Source organism: Chiloscyllium plagiosum, unplaced genomic scaffold (assembly GCF_037043375.1).
Source record: "Chiloscyllium plagiosum isolate Xiang-an unplaced genomic scaffold, Cpla_swu_hap1 HiC_scaffold_8, whole genome shotgun sequence".
Classification (NCBI taxonomy): Eukaryota; Metazoa; Chordata; class Chondrichthyes; order Orectolobiformes; family Hemiscylliidae; genus Chiloscyllium; species Chiloscyllium plagiosum.
In genome coordinates this window covers 75,262,815-75,275,195 of record NW_028270146.1, presented here as the reverse complement: position 1 = coordinate 75,275,195, position 12,381 = coordinate 75,262,815, and the positions used below count along the sequence as shown (strand labels likewise).

General features: G+C 38.9%; 1 long non-coding RNA gene across 4 annotated transcripts in view; it reads left to right on the top strand.

Moving 5' to 3' along the window:
- LOC122553721 (uncharacterized) overlaps window positions 1-12,381 on the top strand; it is a 324,639-nt gene that overhangs the window by 294,953 nt on the left and 17,305 nt on the right. The window contains exon 8 of one of the 4 annotated variants that reach the window (XR_015757934.1): window positions 6,106-6,825. The exons of the other annotated variants lie outside the window; for them this stretch is intronic. This is a non-coding gene — a long non-coding RNA (uncharacterized LOC122553721). Of the gene's footprint in view, window positions 1-6,105; window positions 6,826-12,381 lie in introns of those variants that run through there. 4 annotated transcript variants of the gene reach the window in all.

Genomic DNA, 12,381 nt, shown 5'->3' with positions numbered 1-12,381 from the left:
TCAGTCAAATCCATCGAACTCAGCACCGCCTTCCTAACCTGCAATCTTCTTCCTGACCTCTCCGCCCCCACCCCAGTCTGACCTATAACCCTCACCTTGACCTCTTTCCACCTATCACATTTCTGACGCCCCTCCCCCAAGTCCCTCCTCCCTACCTTTTATCTTAGCCTGCTGGACAAACTTTCCTCATTCCTGAAGAAGGGCTTATGCCCGAAACGTCGATTATCCTGTTCCCTGGATGCTGCCTGACCTGCTGCGCTTTTCCAGCAACACATTTTCAGTTCAACTTTCTTTGGAAACTGCAACATGTACTTTCAGTGAAATGTCAATACAACTGTACAGGGACTTGGTGAGACCACACCTGGAGCTTTGTGTGCAATTTTGGTTTCATTTTCCAAAGGAGGATGTTTTAGTTTTGTGGGGAGTGCAGCTAGACTGACTCCTGCAATGGCAGGACAGATGTATAAAGAGAAACTGCATTGGTTTGGACTATATTCACTTAGATTTGGAAGACTGAGGAAGGAATCTCATAGAAACCTATAAAATTCTAAAGGGACTAGTTAGGGTAAATGCAGGAAGGATGTTCCTGATGACAGGGGAGTCGAGAAACGGGAGTCACAATCTGAGGAGGCCTCCTTAGAGTAAGATGATAAATGCCTTCACCAGAGAGTGGGGTGAGCCTGTGGAATTCTGTGCCACAGAAATCAGTTCAGGCCAAAGCATTGAATGTTTTCAAGGAAGTGTCAGGTGTACTACTTAGAGCTAAAAGGGATCAAAGGGTATGGGGTGAAAGAGGGGACATTGAGATGGATGATCATGTTGAATGGTGGAGCAGGCTAGAAGGGCTAAATAGCTAGTCCCACTGCTAGTTTCTGTGCTTTTGTGAGGCTTGAAGAACAGGAGGGAAGACCAAATGTTGAAAAACCTAGACTTTCAATGGAACTGAAGGATAAAAAGATCTAAATGCAGATACAGACTTACTAACAGAGTTCAAAAAGAAAATTCAATTCTGAGTTTATTTATAAAGACATGGAGTACAAAAACAAGCTGGTGAGATGCAGGTAAAAGGTAGTGCATCAACTGAATGAGTATTACGTGCAAGTTTGTACAGCCCACCACAGAAAATGTACTGACATTACAGAAATGTTGAACAAATAGGTTACCAAGATAACATCAGAGATCATACAAGAAAATAATGAAAAGACTGAAAAGACCAGGGAGTTTGATTGCGTGACTGCAAAGGAAAAATGGGAATGGTGATCGTAATGTGTTATTAACTGGCCTCCAGTCCTTCCGTATACAGGCAGGTTCAAAACCTCATTTTGCCTGTTCGTTATGTTGATGACAGGAGTCAGACCACTCTAAATGTGCTGTGGAAGGGATGCACGACTGAATGGGGGAATATAGAGTCATAAAAGGCTAACATAGGCTCAACCTTGTCTGCAGTATTTAAAACAAACCTGCAAGGTGTGTTCTGTTTGCAACAGATTCTGCACAAGTCACTTTCCATAAAAAACGTAAGGCATAGGAACCGAAATAGGCAATTCAGCCCCTCAAGCCTGCTCAGTCATTTAATACGACCACGGCTGACCTCCTGTGTCATGGCCGCTGTCCACAACCCTTTTAACCCATTACTAATTAAAAATCTGTCACTCTCCTACTTAAATCTATTCAATGTCCCAGCATCCATTGCATCATCGACTATTGAAGTCCACAGATTCATGATTCTGTGGGAGAAGTAGTTTCTTCTAATTTCTTTTAAATCTGCTACCCCTTATCCTAAAACTGTGACCTCTCATTCTAGATTTCCCCAGAGGAAACATTCACCCTATGTCTACTTTGTCAATTCCCTTTCACACTTTATATACCTCAATTAGATGCTTCAAACCGGGAAAAATCTGCCTCCAGATCATTTTCATTATTAAGATTTTCATGACTGGGACTATCATATCAATGGGTCATGTCTGGTGCAGTTTTACCTAAATGTTGTCAAACATGGATGTTTGGTCATAGCCAAAACAACAGAAGATGACAAAACCAGGATTTTTTCATCCAACACCTAACATACAGACGTATTGATGCAGGAACAGGAAGACCCCCATGTACATGGATTCAAATGGGTCTCCAAGCAAATGCTCAAAGTCAATAGGAGCAGATAGACAATAAAGTGCATGCGAGGACATTGTCGCAGTGCTGCACGATGTCCAATTACACCACACAAATGGTCAAGGTCACCAAATTAATCTTCAATGCGCACCTTCCACCAGTTCTGTCACTCATCTCAAATACTGTTCGCTGCACCAATCCTTGATCTTTTCTCCAACAACAATCTCCTTCAATTACACCTCTCCCACAGAAATTGTCTGAAGTCAAAACAAATCACCCCAAAACCTGCAAAGTTTCCATTAGCATGATTTTCAACCATGGTATCAAAGGACAGGAAATAAACTTCTCTTTCCACTTTATAACCAGTCTGGACAGAGTGAAGAGAGAATCTTGCTATTTTCAGTACAGAATGTTAGTTTAGACCACCACTGGCAGCTTTGTGCATCATGTGGGGCTATTTCTGTTTTCTATCGATTGTATCATCTCAGACCAAATACTTTTGCGGTTTGCTGAGATAAAAAAGGTTTTTTTTTTAACACCTGAAAGTGAAACGTTTAACAAGGTGCACACCTGCACCCTACAAACATAAACCAATGTGACTTCTCTGGGAGAGGTATTCATGCTTATTTTGTGACTTCAATAGCAAAGTTAGATCATTACACCTGTGTAAATGATGGAGGATTAACCATCTCTGTCTCTGTATGTTTGTTCTCTTAGAGAGAGAGAGAGAGAGACCTGTGAAATTGTTAAACAGACTTACAGCAAACAGTACTTCTCCTTCTCTTGGCTCCGATGCGGGTTAAAACAGGTGTCCTCCAAGGAACAAAGAGAACTTGGCAACTGACCTTCCACTTACAATGAATCCTTTTTCCTCTGCCTCAGAGATTCCATAAATATATTTGATCTGGCTTCTGTGCCTAATCTTAATATTTAGAATACTTAATTGAAAAATATCTGTAGCCAAAAATAAAAGGCTGCAACAGAAGTAACCTCTTATTTTGAAGTTTTTAAACCATGAGTAATTAGTAAGGAATCTGTTCCTACCCTTTTACTCTGAAAATAGACGCAAGGTTTTTGATTTATATTATTAAAGGTATGAGGAATTCCTGAATACTTGGAAGCAAGATTAAAAATTGTAGAGAATGTTTACCTTGAAAATCAAAATCTTGAGTATTTCCTGCTCCCTTTCCTTATACTTTTTTTAAAAATTTCATCGGTCACTGACTCAGCCAGCATTACTAGCCCATCCCTAATTGCCCTTGAACTGGGTGGCTTGTTAACCCATTTCATACAGCAGTGATGAGTAAACCACATTGCTGTTATCCTGGAATCACATGTAGGTTGGACCAGATAAGATTAGCAGGTTTCCTTCACTAAAGGGGCAGTTGTGACCAAATGGGTTTTTACAACAATCAATGGTAGCTTCACAATCACCATTAATAAGATGAGCATTTAGTTCCAGAATTAAAAATTGAATCGAAATTCCACTGCATTGAAATTTGAACCTATGTCCGCACACACCATTAGCCTTGGCCTCCAGACTACCGTCTCCAATATGCTGCCATCTTCTAAGAAAGATCTTTTGGCCTTTTCACTCAGGCTTCCCAGGATTTCCCCACTATTCCTTCTGAATTTTTCCATCTCCTCATCCTGTCTCTGGTAAAGCTCCCTGATTAGCTTTTTTTTTGCATTGTTGCTTCCATTTGTCATCAAAGTTCTATGGTGTCACAATCCACAGTAAACAATTGTTCTATTAATCATCATTAAAATAACAAAGTGAAAACTATCATTCTCCACTTTGCTGAAGAGTTCAAAGTAATCTTTGTTTTAGCAAAATAAGTTCATACCTGATGGCAGCATTTGAGAAATTGTTCATATAAGAATGTCAAGAGTTTAAATTTTGTTAGCACTTTGGTACATACACAATATGTGTGTATCATAGAAAGCTACAAAAAGAGACTTAAGTCAAGATTTTGCATCACAACCACAATGGGGGCCACCTCTCTACAGTGTGTGGGAACAGTTACCAGGCAAAGATTTTCCAGAAAGTAGCTGAAAAGCGGCTAGACAGTAGATTTCAGGATGAGCAGATGATGTTTTGAAGTTTGGCAGCTGATAGAACATAGAACATAGAACATAGAACAGTACAGCACAGAACAGGCCCTTCAGCCCACGATGTTGTGCCGACCACTGATCCTCATGTATGCAGCCTCAAATTTCTGTGACCATATGCATGTCCAGTAGTCTCTTAAATGTCCCCAATGACCTTGCTTCCACAACTGCTGCTGGCAACGCATTCCATGCGCTCACAACTCTCTGTGTAAAGAACCAGCCTCTGACATCCCCTCTGTACTTTCCTCCAATCAGCTTAAAACTTCGTGTTAGTCACAAAGGAGGCCTTCTGTCTCTCTGGGTACAATCAGCGTTTGAGGCATACTCTCCAAATTTCTGAATCCTTAAAATTTAAAAAAAATTGCTGTCATTGTGGAACAAAAACAAAAATTCATGGAAAAGTTCAGCAGGTCTGGCAGCATCTGTGGAGAGAAATCATAGTAAACATTTCAGGTCCAGTCACCCTTCCTCAGATTCCACCTGCACCATGTGACTTGTGGCCAGCGCTGTTGCCCAGCAAGTGCAGATGGCTGCAAAGCTTTTTCTAAAATATTGATCATAAAATGTGGACAGTATTTGTTGACTATCCATATTTGTCCTTAAGAAGGTGATGGATACCCACCACCTTGAATTGCTTCAGTCCAAGGAGGCAGTTGGGAGAATAGTGAAGCATAGGTGCAAACAATGTTGTTAGGAAGGTAATTCTGGAATATTAGACCAGCAACAACAAAGGAACAGCAATTATAGTTCCAAATCCAAGATAATGTTTGATTTGGAGGGAACTTGTCGATGGTCGTGTTCCCTACACTCGGGCTTGCCTGCTACTAGGAGGCTGCATTAAGGCAAATAACCAGAAAGGTGGATAGTGCTGGCAAGCCAGCATTCCTGCCAACAGTGTGGATTTTCCTACCTACCCTTGATCTTTTATTATGGAAATAGTGAGTGGTCAGCAGAAAACGTCTCCCAGGTTTCCTTATGAAATGCTCTTTCCATTCATTTACTTCAGTGGCTCAGCCGAAGGTTATTTGTAATTTTCCAGTTAATTTTAAATAATAAATGAGAATAGATGACTAAGGCTAGGAGAAGACATTATAGTCAGAAAAAGTCTGTCAGATCTCTTTGCAACAAAACTAAATATATTTGTTCATCAAGAGAATGTTTTCAGTATTAGTAGATAACTATTCATAAATGTAGTCATATAAACCAAAGAATAAATTTTATTTGAAACATGTTGCAAGTATCTTAAATCCTAAAGAGTGCAATGTAATATACAAAACACTCTGTTCCCATATTATCAACTGACCAGACATATGAACATTACAGTTACAATTTTGCGTTATCATTATCAGTTTTAAGGGCAATGGCAGATTTTATAACCACACAATATTAAACTACCACGTTGAGATAACAAAACAAGTTCTGCAACTTAAAAGTTGATCCAAAGTTCACAGATGGTTTGATATTCTTGACATATTGAAGGTACAACCATCTGCATCATTTCAGGGTTAGACTTGGCCCAGTGTTCTTTAAAGGCTCTCAATCCTTGTATCTCTCATAGGCTGACTCTTCAGAGCAGCACTGAAATAAATACTGCCTTATATAGAAACTAACAATTGCATTTTTATTTCGCAGGTCTTCTGGCTATATGTTAGCCATTTTTTAAGTTCAGATGGGTTCCACAATCTTTATTTATTGGTATTTATTTAAGTTCTACTTTTGCTGGCATTGTCCAAAAATAATCATTGTTCTCCTCATGTTTAAATTTAAAAGTATGGAAAGGCTTTAAATTTGAGATGCAGTATTAATGATTGTGGCTTTAAAAATGATTAAGTCTGGTTGCATGATCACTCCAATTTTTTGAATATGTTGGTTTTCAATTGGGTGCAGATATCATCATTAACATTTAAGTTCAGTCGAGTCGCTAAGCACAACAGTTCAAGGGAAGAACATCAGCACACATTGTTACTGCTGAAGTAACCCAGTGACTGTAGGTGATTCAAGATGCTGATAAGTATTGATAACAGTTGTCAACAAGCAATATTGTTTTGGATCACAGACAGAGTTGGAAAGTTCAGATTAACAATTAACAAGTCTTCAGTAACTCAAGAGATTGGATAAAGGAAAAACAGTCTTTCAGAAGGCACAGGGGAAAGGTCTTCAGCGAACATTTAACTCTACAAATACTGCACCACTAACAAGGTACAGGATTTAATTATAGTTCGGAGTAGGACACTGAGGGATATGTTTCTGAGGTGAAGAGCAAGGAAATTCGAGGTGTGGGGATGGATGCAGTACTTGGTAAGTTAAGGCCTGCGTTGATCATTCTTCAGTTATTTACTCCAAAACCCTTTGTTGTGTTATGTCTCAGTTAGAATATAATACGTCTTTAAGAGTTGTTCTTATGATATCATTGCTGTATCAGAACATGTGATCTGAGGGTATAAAGATCTCAGACTGCACCTCAATAGAGGCTTCTTGAGACATGACACACTGAAGGAAGTGTGATGATTGTAACTGTCACTTAATATTAGTCCAGACAAAGTGACAAAAAGTTACTGTGGCTGTAATATTTGAACATATCTGAAACTGTAATAAACCTTTGTTGAATCTTTCAATACCATGTTCCTCACATTTAGTTCTTTTTACCAAGAGTTAACATAATCATTGCATATTAGGTACAACCACCGTGGTAGAGACCAAGCCACCGTAGAAGTTTATATTCGAAAGAAGTTAAATAAGTACAAAATAATTCGGGAACGGATAATACATGAAAAGAAAGGATGACATTAATTCAATAATCTGTTCCTTTTCTATGTTTTATATTTACATAACAATGGAGAAAGCTAACTCTCAGAATTAATAATTTCTTTCAACCACTTTTCTCCTCGATCCTGTTTCATTTTTAAATAAAGCTTAAAGAGAATGATATAATAAAACAAAAGAACTGATGAAAATGAAACATCCAACAGCAAGAGATTCTGATAAAATGTTTAGTGAATGCATATCCACTTCCCACACATTAATTTGTATTTCAAATTAAAATGAAGTGATGTATAAATAAAAGTGATTAATTTATTTCCTGTTGCAACATAAAACACATTAAAAAATCTGTAGCACTTGTGTGTAGCCAAATGCTGTAAAATCTATAACTAACTTGGTCACAAACAATATATTTTTATCCTCAAAGAGGAAACAAAGAATTGTTCTCAAATGAGACCAAAGATGGCTGAGCTAAAAGGAAAAAGTAATCAAAAGCGTAACTTGCCCCAGTTTAAAATGTGCGTGAATGAATTCCACATTGCTCCAAATGCTTTAAGCAAAACAGGAGGAAATTTCTTGATACATGTTGTTTACATCTGAGTCCAGAAAATTCAAAATCATTCATCTGGACAGAGTTAAATATAAGTTCACAAGAAAAAACCTACTGGTTGAGACTGTGAAAGAAAGTACGCATGTCTGGCACAAACCTAGATACACTCAGGTTTGTGGAATGGCTGACATCAATTTCTGATAACATTTAGAAGGTCATTAGCAATTTTTTACCCTGACGTCCCAGACATACATTATCATTGCCCATTATTTCACATCTGATCAAAATGAAGTAGCTGGTGGAAAACTTGTTGTAACAGTGAAATGATTATAAGTGTATTGTACGATTGCAAAAGGTTTGCAATGGAATGGAGGAGATTAGGGAGATAATTAAAGCAGAAATCAGAAGCCAAGCACTTGCTTGAAACTATTATCACCCTTGTTTTCAGTAGAACCTAACATTTGCAGTCAAAATATTTGTGGATAGTTTGTCGTAAGTTTCTCCCAGAAATATGCACAATCCCATTTTCTCTACCTGGGAACATCTCAAATGACTGTTGTGGAAATACCTTAGTAAATAGATTATAGGCCATTATATGTTTTCAAGCAAGTTCCATAACTAAACATAATCAGATAAATATAGTGCAGTAACAATGATACTAAATGATCATCATTTTGTGCAATGGAAACTTTTTCCAGAACAAATATGTAAATGCCTCTATTTCTTTCTGTTAGAGTACTTAAAAAGTAGATTAAAGTCAAAATAGCAAACCAACACCAACAACTTGCTTTAATATCAAATCTTTTACATATTAAAACATTCCAAGTCAATTCATTGGGGCATTACAGAGTCGCATAAGGAGATATTTAAGCAAGGGACTATTGAGTAACAGAATGGCTCTGAATGATTTAATATTGGAGATTAGATTTGGATCCACCCAATCTGATGATGTCACACAGTCTTGTGTAGAGAATTGAGTTGTCTAGCTCTGGATCCTAAGCAGGTCAGGCATGTCATCTTTGACTCCTGATTCTACTTATACTTACTACTTATATCTAACTAACCAATGTAACTTGTACCAGCTGCTATCATGCAGTAAACTACATCTTGTTGTTAAGACAAGTGCTTCATCTTTTTAAGATTTGTAAGTGGTTCATCCTCCATTATTTACTGAACATGCCCACAGACCTAGTGTGGAAAGGAGAGTTAATGGTAGCACTCCACCCCAGTCAGTAGCTGGTTCTCCAACAGACACAACAGAAACAGGTGAGCTTTAACAAATGTGTCAAAGGTGGTAAGCCAGAGAAAAGAGCAAGAGTGGCTTAGGAAGGAAATTCCAGAGTTAATGTCCTTGGCAGCTGAAGACATGGCTGCTAACGTAATCAGGATTGTAACTGCCACCAGAGTTTGAGGGAGGGTGGTTTAAGAACTGGAAAAGATTACTGAGATAACGAGGAATGAGATCATGAAGGGATTTGAAAACAAAGGATGAGAATTTTAAAATAATGAGGTTTCTGGATGAGTAGCCAGTGCTGGCCCGTTGAGCTTTAGATTTTTGAAGTCTTACCCCATTAAAAAATAGCTGAAAATGTGTTGCTGGAAAAGCACAGCAGGTCAGGCGGCATCCAAGGAGCAGGAGAATCAGAAAGGCTCATGCCCGAAATGTCAATTCTCCTGCTCCTTGGATGCGGCCTGACCTGCTGTGCTTTTCCAGCAACACATTTTCAGCTCTGATCTCCAGCATCTGCAGTCCTCACTTTTTCCCATTAAAAAATAGTCTATACCTCAATTCTTTTACCAAAGTATCTCATTTTTCCACATTGTGTTCCATCAGCCATTTCTTTGCCCACTCTCCTCACCTGTCCAAGCCTTCTGCAGTCTCCCCATTTCCTCAACATTGCCTGTCCCTCCACCTATATTTGTGTTAGCTGCAAATGTAGCAACATTACCCTCAGTCCCTTTATCCTGTTCATTAATATCTAACATGAATACTTGCGGCCCCAACACTGATCCCTATGGAACTCCATTAATCATACGGGTGCCTTCCTGAAAAAGATCCCTTTATCCCCACTCTCTGTCTCTCAGCCTCTACCCATATCAACATCTTGACCATAACATCATGGGCTTTGATCTTATTTAGCAGCCTCTTGTGCGGCACCTTCTGGAAATCCAAATGGATCACATCCACTGGATCTCCTTTGTCTAACTTGTCTCCTCAAAGAATTCTAGTAGATTTGTCAGACATAAACTCTCCTGTACTGACTCAACCTTATCTTACCAGTGCACTTCCAAGTGATCTGTAGTCACATCCTAATAAATGGACTCTATCATCTCATCAATGACAAAAGGTCAAGCCAACCAGCCTATAGTTTCCTGTCTTCTGCCTTCCTCCCTTCTTTAATAAAAATGTTACTTTAGCCATTTTCCAGTCCTCTGGAACCCTCCCTGACTCCAAAGATTTCTGAATCATTACTACTAATGCCTCCCCTTCAGAATTTATCCACCTTTCAGCTTCACCAGCACCTTCTCCTTAGTGATGGCCACTATACTCATCTCTATGACCTGACTCTCTTGAAGTTCTGGTATGCTGTTGATGTTTTCCACTGTGAAAACTGATGCAAAGTACCTCTGCCAATTCCTTCCTCGCCATTTCTACTTCTCTAGCCTCATTTTCTCATGGTCAAATGTCCACTCATGCCTCTCTCCTACCTTTTAGATATCTAAAAGCAACTCTTGCAATGCTCTTTCATATTACTAGCTAGCTTATACTCATTTTTCATCTTCTCCTTTAATGCTTTTTGACTTGTCCGCTGCCGGTTTTTAAAGGCTTCCAAATCCTCTGGCTTCCTTCTAATCTTCACCACATTGTATGCTTTTCCTTTTGCTTTGATGCTGTCCTTGACCTCCTTTGTCTGCTATGGTTGCCTCGTTCTATCCTTAGCATGTTTCTTCGTCCTTGGCATGAATTTCTGCTGTGCCTCCAAAATTACTCCCAGAAACTCCCGCCATTACTGTTCCACTTTTTGTTTCTGCTAGACTCCCCTTGCAATCAGCTCTGGCCAGCTCCTCCCTCCTGTTTTTGTAGTTACCTTTACTCAGTGGTAATAGTGTCAACATCTGATACCAGCATCTACCTCTCAAAGTGCGGAGTGAATTCAATCTTACTATGGTCACTGCTCCCTAGGGGCTCCTTCACTTAAACTCCCAAATCAAGTCTGCCTCATTACACATCATCAAATCCAGAATTGCCTGTTCCCTCATCACCTCTCCCACATACTGCTCCAAAAAAATAAAACTTCTGCTTCAGCTAGATACTGTTAACATGAAGAACAAGCATGTCTTGGAAACTGGGAGAACTGATACATCACTAGTTAGGCCCACAACGCAATTCATCGTATCAGTTTGAGGTGATACAGTTTGGCTAGCAATAAGTAATAAACAGCATCTTTAGAAGTACTAGCTCTCTTATACCATGTTATTTTGAAAGTAGCAAAGCTGTATTATCCTTGCAGGCAGGAGTGTTTAACTGCATTTTAGATAGCTGCATTTCCCTTGAATGCAGAGATGGTAACCATTTAAGTGTTTGAGTTCCTCAAATCAACCATGTGGCATACATATCCCCTAGAGGAGTTCTATTTTTATTCTACCATTTGACCAGTTAGTTTGGTCACACTGGGCCTATCGTTACTTAATCTAGGGTTTGAGGGTATTCAGTTGTATAGTGCTCGTGTTACCCAAAAATAAGCCAGAAACTTGTGTTTATGCACTTGTAGAATTTAAATTCAATTAATTTTAAAATAAATCTGGAATTGAAGACTAGTCTGTTGACAGTGACCATGAGATTGTCATCAGTGTTGTTAATTAAAAATCTGATCTACCAATATTCTCTTAGGAATTAAATCTGCTATCCAAACCTAGTTTTGCCTACAGAGCCATGTGATTGATGTTCATAAAAGTAGCGGACCTCTGGAGATAAAAGCAATGCTAGAGAAACTCAGCACATCTGACAGCACCCATGGAGAGAGAAACAGGGTTAATGGTTTGAGTCTGATATGACTCTCCTTCACCCTTGAGTTGAGTTAAGGTTGGGTAACAAATACTGGCTTTGCCAGCTACACCAACATCCTACAAACAAGCAAGGCACAAATGAGGGCATGTGATTGATGATAGGTCCCAGAAACCTAGCTTTCCAGGAGTTCTCTGGTGTCAGCCCTAGCTCCATGAGCTCCACATTCTGTAAGGAACTGCTGCAATTTTATAAAGAAGCAATAAATCAATTGTTACATTTACCACAAATTACATAAAGAGTTCATTAATTTTCACGAGGCTGACAAAAGCTGCTGAAATGCGCCTTTGGGAATGAGAGCTTTTGACTAAAACTTTTCAACACAAATCCATGCAGTTTGACTGAATGAACTGCCCATTAAATAAATTTTGTTTTCCATATTTATAACAAGCATTTTTAGATACAATCCTTGCCCCCTTATAAGCAGGAAAATTTTTTATAAAATGTGTGCGCTTATTACAGAAATTATAATCTGTCTGCACATCGGTCTGTTTCAAGACATGTGATGAGCTTTTTAGGTAGCGTTTCAGTTCAACAGAGGCTATATTGTATACAGATGGGAGGGCAGGTCACTGATAGCACCACAACCAAACAAAGTACAGTCTGTCAAGAAATTGCTGAACTGCACAAGAATGTGACACTCTGCTCAACAACATTACAGGTACTTTGTGATCTTTTTTTGTACAGGAGACTGGTCAAATCTCAGATCAACATTCGCGCATTGGAGCCTAAAGACTGCTTGTACTATGTACACTTGGAAATATGTTTCTCACCAATAAATGTCTAT